The following is a 10,319-nucleotide window of genomic DNA, read 5'->3' as shown; positions in this document are numbered from 1 at the left end:
AAGAAAGGCCCTGGCACCAATATTTCTGAAGCCTTTCTTAGTATCTCTTTTGCCTACTCAGGAGTATACAGACGGTCGTAGTAGGTACCAGAGCAAAGGATCAAGGGAATTTGCTGGCACTACCAATTTTAGAAAGGACAAGCTTTTAATAGTCACTATATACTTTTTCTTTGGTACATCTACCTGGGCAAGGCCAATGCCCTCCAGGAAGGTACCTGGTTAAAAAAAAAAAACACAAAAGCATCACTTCCTCTCATATAAATCCATGATTCACACATTCATTCATCTGTTTGTTCGTTCATTCATTATTTGTTGAATACCAACCATGTGCCAGGCACAGGTCTAGGCGCTGGAGACACAGCAACAAAAATAGTAAAAAACCAAGCAAAAACATCCTTGCCCTTATGGAACTTGCTTTCTGTTTTTCGGGGGGTGAGACAGTCAGTAAACAAAACAAGTAAGTAACATAAGTTGGTTGGCAAGTAGTGCTACGGAGAAAAAATAAAGCAGGGAAAGAGCAGAGTGAGCGAGCTGGGTGTGGTGAAGGAGGAAATTTAAAAATGTGAATAAATAAGGCAGTCAGGGAAGGCCTCACTGAAATCCAGTGTGGTCTGTGTCATCAATCCTCGAGAAAGATCTCTTGAAGCTGGAAAAGACCCTGAGAAAAAGACTCAAACTATTAATTAAGAACTAACTACTGAGCAGCCCCTGCCTGGCTCTGTCGGTGGAGCATGTGACTCTTGATCTCAGGGTTGTAAGTTCGAGCCCCATGTTGGATATAGAGATCACTTAAAAAGGAAAACTTAAAAAAAAAAAAAGAAAGAAAGAAAGAAAGAAAAGAATAACTACTGATACCTACTATGGTATAGACGAGTGTCATCAAATATTCCATACAGTTAAGTTGGAGCCATAGGACTAATACTGGCCAATCAATTGTGAACAGAACTGATATGTATCACTTCTGGGCTGTGGCATTTAAAAGCCCGGGTGCCTCATTCCCCCTCTTCCTCCCTGCCTCTGCCATCTTGGAGACACATGTTCCTGATGGTTTCCCTTGAAGCTGGAGGAGGGTATCCTGTCCTGCCTCTGACTTCACATGAGGGAGAAATATACCTTTACGAAATTAAACCATTGAATTTTAGGGTTGTTACAACAGCCTGGCCTAACTTTACTTGACGAATACATCTACTATACCTAGATTCAGGGGTGAACGCTAGGGGAAAAAGGAAGTACCAGGGCTTGGTCTCAAGGAACTCCTATTCTAATTGGCAACTACAACTGCAACTTAGCCTCAACATTCAAGGCCATGAATCATCAGAGCTTAATGAATGGTGCGAACAAATGAGGGTTTGGGAATTCAGGGGAAGGAAGGACAGCTGAAGCTGCCTGGCACCTGGGGGTGGGCGAATAATTGTAGAATCCATATAAGGGAGGGCAGAGGAGGCTTTGAAGAACTTGCCCTTGAGAAAAGTGCAGGATTCAAAGAAGCAGAGGGTGAGGAAAGACAATTTGGGTGGGAGGTAGAGCGGAGTGTGCAGGGATTCTGATGGGAACTGAGGATTCACATAGAAGACTAAGGTTGAGGAAAGATCCCAACGGGCTGTGAATGACAACTGAAGGGTTCTGAGCTGGGTTCTGTAGATGATAGGGAATGCCATGGACTGGTCTAAGAAGCCATTTGGACTGTTCACAACTGAGTTGCAGGGGAGTGCAGGGGAGTCTGTTAGGATGTTACATGCATTGCATGTAGCTATGGGAGGCCTGAACCAGGGAACGGGGGTATAGTGCCTTCTTCAGAATGGGATCTACGGACTAGCAGCATCAGCGTTGCTTAGTAGAAATGCAAACTCTCAGGCCCCACCCCAGACCTACTGAATAGAATCTGCATTTTAACAGAATCCTCAAGTGTTGCTTGCACTTTCAAGTTTGAGGAGCAATAGTTTGGCAGGCACCAGCTGATGGTCCACCCTCAACCCATTCTTCTCTTCCCCTAGTTTTTTTCAGGCATTCATTCATTTTTTTTCCATGCAGTCCATGTGATTCAGGGGACACTGATCCTAGCCCCAGCCGTAGAGTTAGTCTGATGGGCTTACCCCTTGGTCCTCTAACTGTGGTTCCCCGCATCATTTGGGAACTTGTTAGAAATGCACAGTCGGAAAAGTAAATTCTCAGACCCCACCCAACATTACTGAATCAGAAACCCTGGGGCTGTGGGTCCTGCAATCTGTATTTTAGTAAACCCTCCTGGTGATTCTGATTCAGGCTTATATTTGAGAACCACTTGACCACACCAGTCATGCTGATCACATTCCCCCTGATAGTGATTGGTTCCTGAATTCAGGCTTAAGCCAGTCAGTTTCTGGCATTCCCCTGGCAGCTGAATTCGTCCAGAGGTAGTCATATGACCTAAATTGGCCCCATCCGACTAAAAAGAAGGCCATTTAAGCCACAGTTGAAGGAAGATTTATGTTGTTCATTTTTTTGTTTTTCCCTCTCCTTCCTTTCCTTTCCTCTCCTGATGGGCACAAGCGAGGTAGCCCATTGCCCTCTTTGCTGCTGACTGCCTACATATGACCGTGAGGGAAACCAGGCTGAGGGCAGAGCCCAAAGGATCACAGCAAAGAGGAGCCAGAATCCTTGCACTATGCATCTGATCTTCCTGTTTCCTGAAATAACACATTTCCTTATGATTTACGCCAGTTGGATTTGTGGTTTCTTGTACTTACAGCCAGAAACGTCATAACTGCAGGTGAGGTCAAGGAAGTATGGGGCCAGTGGGCATACCAAAACTATTCTAGGACGAAGGATGTATTTACTTAACAGGATTTTTTTTTCACTAAGTTCCCCAAAACTAGATCCAGGTAGATTAACTGTTGTAACTTGAGAAAAGCAACTTAGGACAAACAAAATGGAGGATTACCTCATGCAGAGGATCCCCAATTGGTGAATTGGTTAAAAATATACAAATACTTCTTATTAAATGGGAGGGGGTCTTAAGAAGTCTTCTTAGGTGAAATGAAAAAAAAATGGAGTAATATACAAGATGAGCCTGTAATATATTGTGGTTCCAGAAAGTAAGGAAGTGCTCTAAAAAGGAATGGACACAGGAGCTGACCTGAAAGAGCTCCCAGTGACCGACAAGCCAAGATGTTTGACAACAAAATGATAACATTGGATTATAACCCAAAGACTAAAACAATTACCTATGAGTGCATAGTGATATAAATAAATTGAATAAGTAAAGTAATGGGAGAGAAGGTATAGCTCTTCCCTATAGAAGAATTCCAGTGAACGAATGCAGAAGCCATGAGGGAAATACTAAGCTACCATTAGCACACCCCAGCAATCACTGTCTCAGGCATGACCCACGGATGGTTGCTAACATTAATAAGAGAAGGTTTGAGGAGAAACAGGGTATTTGCATAGTCTCAAAGTGTCTTCTGCAAGAGGGAAAATGGCCCAACTAGGGTGCTTTAAGGGTGTGTCCGTCCAGAGTTTTCTCTGGAAATATGCCCTGTGGCTTCAAAGACAGGTAAACCAGAAACTCCGTTTAAAATTGCATGGCGAGTAGGTGCCTGGCTGGCTCAGTCTTGATCTCGGGCTTGAGGGTTCAAGCCCCATATTGGGTGTAGAGATCGCTTAAAAATAAAATCGTTAAGAAAGAAAGAAATTGCATGGTCAGGAGGACTTCATGGGCTCTTCCAAGAAACAAACAGGGCCATCTCTGTTCAAAGAACTTCAATTATGACTGAGCTGAATGTGGCCTGGCTCAGAGAGTTGTTCCCTGTGTCACTTCTGAAGAGATGGGCTCATCTTCCTCCCCCTGGTCTCTACCCCAAGGCTCTGGATTACTCATTGTAGGCAGGGTGGTGGTGAGTTGCACAAGCTAATGCCAGTGTGCACATCGACTGGGATGCATTTAGTTTCCTCTTGATTCTGGGATTATTTGTGTTGGCACGGGGCCATGCTCAGCTCTTCCCAAGTTGGGACACATTCTCAGAAAGGGCTGGTCCCATCATCCTCATCTTGCTAGAGGCCAAAGTCTGGTTTCATTTTTCATTAGACTGCTATTTGTAACTTTCATTGAACAGAATGACAACATGTCCCACTGTCTTCATTCAGTATTTTCACAGGAGAGAGCCTTTTGCCTCCCACGAGAACGTGTGATTTATTTATCTCCTCCATTGTGCAATCGGTTCACCATCATTACAACTAACGCAATGTTCTAGAGAAAAATTTTGCTGTATCACATGGTGACATCACTCACATCGGCAGTGATTGGTTTTTCACCTACATGCACCAAAGCCTGCCCTGCAAGGGATGGAATGGTGTGGCCAGAGGCTTCTCTGGTTTCATTGTGAGTGCCGAGGGGGCTGGGATCCCCTCTCGCTCATCTTCATCTGCCCAGGGGTCAGCCATAGTAGGTATGGTAGTATTTCTACCTCTTCACTTCCTGCGTCCTTAAAGGACTGCATTGCCTGGCCTTCTGTGCCTGGGGCAACTCTGCGAGCAGTTCCAGCTGATGAGTTGGGAGCAGAAGCGTTGTACATCAAGTCTGGGCTGAAACATTTAAATGCTTGTGGTCCAGAGCTCTCTTTTCCTTCTAGCTGAGCCACCAGCGACATTTGGGAGGGTGGCTACTCAGTCGGCCTGGGTCCCTGAATGACGGTATTAAGTAGAGCTCTCCCTTCCAACCTATAATGAACACATAGCATGAGTAAGAGAAAAACCTTTGTTGTGTGAACTATAGGGATTTTGAGTTTGTCACTGCAGCACAATCTAGGCTATCCTCACTGATACTTACACATAAGATAAATGTTTGTTGTTGAACGGATGAATGATTAAAGCCAGAAAGGACTTCTGAACAGTGGTAGCTCTAGAATTTCTAAAAAGAAGAAATTCAGTCCTGGTAAACAGGTGACAATTGTGTGGGAAGTGGAGGCCATGGCTAGGGAACTTTTCATGTTTTGTTCATATAGTACACTGCTTTTATCAGATGCCTCTTATCTGGGGTGTTGGAATGTTGATGAGATTATGAGGGGCTCAAAATTCCCTAAAGCAACCCTTGGCACTACCACTAGAGTTTAGATTGAACTTGTCACCCTCTATGTATTTTACAAATGGGAAAACTGAGACCCAGACTCAGTGTAGTCTCATTTTCTGATTCTCTGCCCAGTGTTTTTGCCACCCCAGCGTTGTACCGTTCATACCTGGCCTTCACGCAGCAGGAGCTTGACAGTCACATTCTGACTGATTTCACTCCTGCCTCTACCACCTACTAGCTGTGGATCTTGGGAGAGGCTACTTAAGGTCTCTGTGCCTCAGTTTCCTCAGCTGGACAATCCTCAGTGGGTTGCCGTGAAGATTTGGTAATGAAGTATAAACTAGGGAAGAACCTAATATGCCCAGCATGTAGCAAGTATAATGTTCATCACCATCATGGCTGTCATCATCATTGTGGTTTCTCATCCCACCGTCTTGACTTACCCCCAAGTCCCATGTTCTCTTTATGCTCATTTCCCTTGGAAAATAATAAATCTGTTAGAGACCATTGTGTGGTATCTTTGCAGACTATTTGGCCACAGGTAAAGTTGCATTTGAAGTTCTAAGGAGAGAGCTGGGCCTTGAGCACTGCTGAGCTATCCTTTTCTGCCACCTCCCTCCGCTGAGAGCCCACACTGAAGGGTCCACCAGAGGGAGGGGGGGAGCAGGAGGAGACCTTCTGCCCTCCCACTCAGTGTCTGCCATGTTTCCTGACCAACTAATGTTGGGGATCAAACTCTATCACCGGCACACATACCCTGTAGGGCAAGATCCAAACCGCCCACTCTCCAGTTGCTGGGACAGCAGCCTCTGGGCTGTGCTCCCGTAGATTTAAGATTGAACTGCAGATCCCGAGCACCCACAGCCTTCCTCCGTATCGCCAGACAGTGCCTGCAGTGTGTGACCTGGGCTCCTCTCATGGAAAAGGCAGAGGGCCCCTTGGCTGGAGTGCCGGCCACCTCTTCGGTCCCAGCCTCTTTCCTCTTCTTTCAGTCAGGATGGCAGTTATGTTGACCTGACAGTGTGTGCCAAGGGGAATGGAAGTTCGACTGGAAGTGCATCAAAATCTGAATTTTAATTTCAGGCTAAGGAGTCTCTCATTTTTGTGTTTTAGACTTACTTCCTTCAAGTGTCTTCCTTTTTTTTTTTTTTTTTAAGATTTTTTATTTATTTGAGCGAGAGAGTGAGTGAGAGAGAGAGCAGGAGTGGGGAGAGAGGCAGAGGAAGAGGGAGAACCAGACTCCCCGCTGAGCAGGCTTCTGGATTCCAGGGCTCCATCCCAGGAGCCTGCGATTATGACCTGAGCAGAAGGCAGACGCTTAACCGACTGAGCCACCCAGGCGCCTTGAGTGTCTTTCTTTTTAACAGCAAGGTTGTTTAAAGGAAAAGCATATTTATTCTGGCATCACACTTACTTTAGATATTCAAACAACTTTTAATATGAGGTATACAGACTTTTAAACTCCTTTCTTGAAGTAAAACATATATAGGGAAAGTGCACATATCATTAGGTGAGCAACTCAATGGATTTTCACAAACCTTATACATCCATGTAAGTAGCACCCGGATAAAGAAACAAGACATCACCTTCTTATCCCCCTTGTAACTCCCTCCAGTCACCAACTTCTCGACCACCGCTAACCTGATTGTTGGTTTTGCCTGTTTTACACTCTGCATAAACGGAATCACATTGTACGTATGCTTTCATGTCTGATTTCCTCTGCTCGATATTGTTTACGAATTCTGTCTATACTCAGTGTAGCTGTGGTTCATGCTTTCTCCTCGCTGTTTGCTATTCCATTTTGTGACTACACCACCGCAATGTTTTCAATCCATTCTAGTGCTGATGGACATTTGAGTAGCTTTCAGTCTAGGGCTATTAGACACTGCTATGAACACTCTCTCGTTCATATCCTTTGGTAAACATATGCACTCCTTTCTGTTGAGTATACATCTAGAAGGACAATTGCCAGACACGTGGTAGTTGTATGCTCAGTTTCAATAGATTCTGCCAAATAGCAGTGTATGAGATTTTTGGCGGCTCTACACAGTATGAAGTCTACTTTCTAGTAAGTCGAAGATACACAAATGTTAAGTTAATGCAAACAGAAACAATTTAATCCTTTGGAGTATCATTAAACCTGTTTATTAAAATATGCTGTTTTCCCCCTTATCATAATTCTGCCTCCAACTTGTTATGTAACCTGGATGAACTTCCTGACCTCCACTCTCCCTTAATCCAATCAGTCAAAAGTCTCTCTGAAAACACTTTCCATTCATTTATCCAGCTAGAATGTTGTGAGTGTTAATAAGTTGGCGTTTGCCAAACAAATTCAACCCCTCCTGCAAAGCTGAGTACATCTTACCCCGGGGTTGTGTCTAATAGGGCAGAGTCAGCCAGGATGTGCTCTGCATTTTATAAACACCTTCTTCAGAGCGGTGAATGCAATTCAGAACCTGGAATCTTGTTTTGGTGGTGAAGAACAATGGAATATTCTCCTGCAGGTTTTAACAAAAGAGAATGGTGCCTTTAGAGCGATAAAGCATTTTGCAAATACAGAAGCTATTTGACTATAAAAGGTAGGGTTGAAGCGAATAGTTGGGCAGCAGTAAAAGGAGCCAGAGAGGGAATTCGGAGTGCTTATTTTTTTCCCCCTCCTCTCTGTCTCTACGAGTAATTAGAATTGTAGAATTGTAGAACTGGGTCAAGGCCCTCAGGCCTCCATTTTCCCATTTGTAACATGGGGTACTTTGACAAGCTGGTTAGGTGATCTGTAAGTCCTATCCAGATCTAGTTCTTATTCTGTGACCGTGCACAGGGAGGAGATGCTAATAGAAAAGACTGAAAGGACCAGAGACAACTCACTCCATATACCCCCACCCCCATTCCCCAACACACACACTCAGCAAGCAGAGTGCTGGGGATCCCAGTTTCTAGGTATCCGGTGTAACCCGTCCTTCACCAAATAAACCATGGAGCTAAAACCTTTCCCAGGACATTTTCCTTTTACCGGTTTCTCCAAATCCCCCCTCCAGTGGTCTGACACAGGATCTCTGCATTGGGAATACTGTGGCAGAGGCGCGACTTCGGGGTTCCCACCCATCCCAGTGCACGGTGCTGAAAACAGTGAGCTAGGCATTTGGGTACCAGGGCGACCCCTAAAGGTGAGAGGATGGGTTTGGAGGTTGGGGGTCTCCAAGGAGCGCGCCCGATCGGACGCCGAGCATCCGAGGGTCGCGCGGTCCTGGGAGTCCAGAGGCGCCGCAGGGACCTCTGCAGGGGTGGGGTGGGCCGCCCAGCCAGCCGGCCGCGATTCTCTCCCCGCCCCCCTGCCCGGAGCTCCCCGCCGGGCTCCGGCCCCCGGAGAGCGCCAGCAGCCAGCGGGTCTGCCTGGATAGGCAGGTAAGCGCGCGGCGCTGGGATGAGTCTTGTTTCCTCAGGCTCCTGAGACCCAGCCCGGGAGCTGACGACGGGCGCGGGCAGCTCGGGCGGAGCGCCTGGACCTGGAGGGCGACGGGACAGCGGGGCGAACGCTCCCTCCGCCCGACTGCGGCTCTGACTCGGAGCCCGGGGCCGCCCTGAAAGGCAGAGGTAGAGGGGCCGAGCTCCGGGGGCCGGCACCCGGACAGTGGGAGAGTGCGCGCCACGGGAAAGGGGGCTCCCGCGACACGTTCTCCGAGGGGTGGGGGACGGCGTGTGTATATAAAAGCTTCAAACGGACTGAAACTCTCCCCGCCCCTCCGGAAAACGGACCTACGAATCTTGTTCGCGCGGACGGTCTTCGAGACCAGAGCCTTGGGGGACTCAGTTTACGGCTCCGGGCTGGGGGTGCGGCGGAGCTTTCGGAGCGCGAACGCGCCCCGGGTCCCCGACTGCTCGGCGCGGCGCTGTCTGGCAGGAGCCAGAACAGGTGGCGGGGGGCGCGGCGGGATGGAGCGGCAGCTCGAAGCCTAGGGGTGAGCATGTCGGGGAAGGAGGAGGCTCTAAGTCTCGGGTGAGCGCTTTCTGACAGGGACTTGACCTTTCTAGGCTCCGGAACTATGTGTAAGGTGGTGAGGAGGAGAGCCGACGGGTTTTAGCACAATCAGATGAGGTAGGCGGCAGAGGTTTTCCGTGGCTGCCTGGATAGTGACAGATCTTAGTTTGCACTCTCCACCAGAATCCCCTGGGAATCTTGTTAAAATGCAGATTCTGATTAAGTAGGTCTGGGGTGGGGCCCGACAGTCTGCATTTCTAACAAGCCCCCACGTGATGCTGATGCTGCGGCTCCTTGGACCACATTTGATACGGTAGGCACTGCAGAAGTACTTTCTGTCCAACAGGCTGAAAACCTATGGAAAAGTGAGAGACTGGCAGAAGAGGTCCTAAGACTTTACAGTCCCGGCTCCACCCCAAACACGCACACGAAATGATTGCTACTCATTTAGAAGCGAAATGCTTTACTTTTCTTACTAGCTTACTAGCCAAATATATTATGTTGGTCGAGCCGGCTTCGTGGGCATGCAGCCTGTATTTGGTTTTCATGCTTTGCTGTCGCTGTTGAAATTCTTAATAATTTCTGAACAAGGGGCTTTGCATTTTCATTCTGCACTGGAGCTCACAAATTATGTAGCTGATCCTGTCTTATAGTCCCCATCAGCAGAAAAAAGACCCATTTCTTTGATCAGGGTTAGGAGCTGGTGGGTGATGGAGAGTGAAGGTTTATTAAGCCAAAGTCTAGCCGGATGTTGCAGTACCTCCAGTCTTTCTCCGCTTCTCTTTGACTATTTTAAGAGATAAGCCTGTGAGTGTAACTTCAGTTATACGTGGTATGCCAATATTTATTGCTTTATTAATATTAATAATTAAACAATTTATTACGAGCTTAGTTATTAATAGGCAATACAGTTAAGTTCGACATCATAATAATCTGTAAATTAAGTGATAAACTATGTGTTATTCCCACAGGATTTGGGGAGACCTGTTTAGTGTCTGGAAGTTTTGCTTAGTTAAGAACTGAAACGAGCTGGACATTGCTTGGTTTGGCTGCTTTTAGAGCTCGAATGCAAATCTGGAAAACAAAAAGTGGCCAAATTTTGTAGCTGTTCGAAGGTATTGTTTTACAGGGCCTCGGCGCGATGCCAAGCCCTGATCGGATTCCCACCGCTTTTATTTTTCCCACATCCCTGCAAGGTGACTTTCCTTAAAAGGGGGATAGAGCAGATTTTGCTATTGAAAAACACTGAAGAAATGCAGGTGTTTTCCGTGTGAGTAATTCTTGCATAATAATTCCAGG

At 46.7% G+C, this 10,319-nt stretch overlaps 1 protein-coding gene across 3 annotated transcripts in view; it reads left to right on the top strand.

Annotated features, from left to right (window-relative positions):
• The first annotated feature begins 8,410 nt into the window (after positions 1 to 8,410).
• The window catches only part of ADGRG2 (adhesion G protein-coupled receptor G2), a 127,868-nt gene continuing 125,959 nt past the window's right edge, over positions 8,411 to 10,319 (top strand). For all 3 annotated transcript variants that reach the window (XM_002913936.4, XM_034649722.1, XM_034649721.1), the window contains exon 1: positions 8,411 to 8,446. The gene's annotated coding sequence lies outside the window, so the exon portion shown is untranslated. The remainder of the gene's footprint in view (positions 8,447 to 10,319) is intronic.

This window comes from Ailuropoda melanoleuca, chromosome X, assembly GCF_002007445.2.
Source record: "Ailuropoda melanoleuca isolate Jingjing chromosome X, ASM200744v2, whole genome shotgun sequence".
NCBI classification, from domain to species: Eukaryota; Metazoa; Chordata; class Mammalia; order Carnivora; family Ursidae; genus Ailuropoda; species Ailuropoda melanoleuca.
Note: the sequence above shows the minus strand (reverse complement) of the source record. Positions and strands in the feature narration are given on the sequence as shown.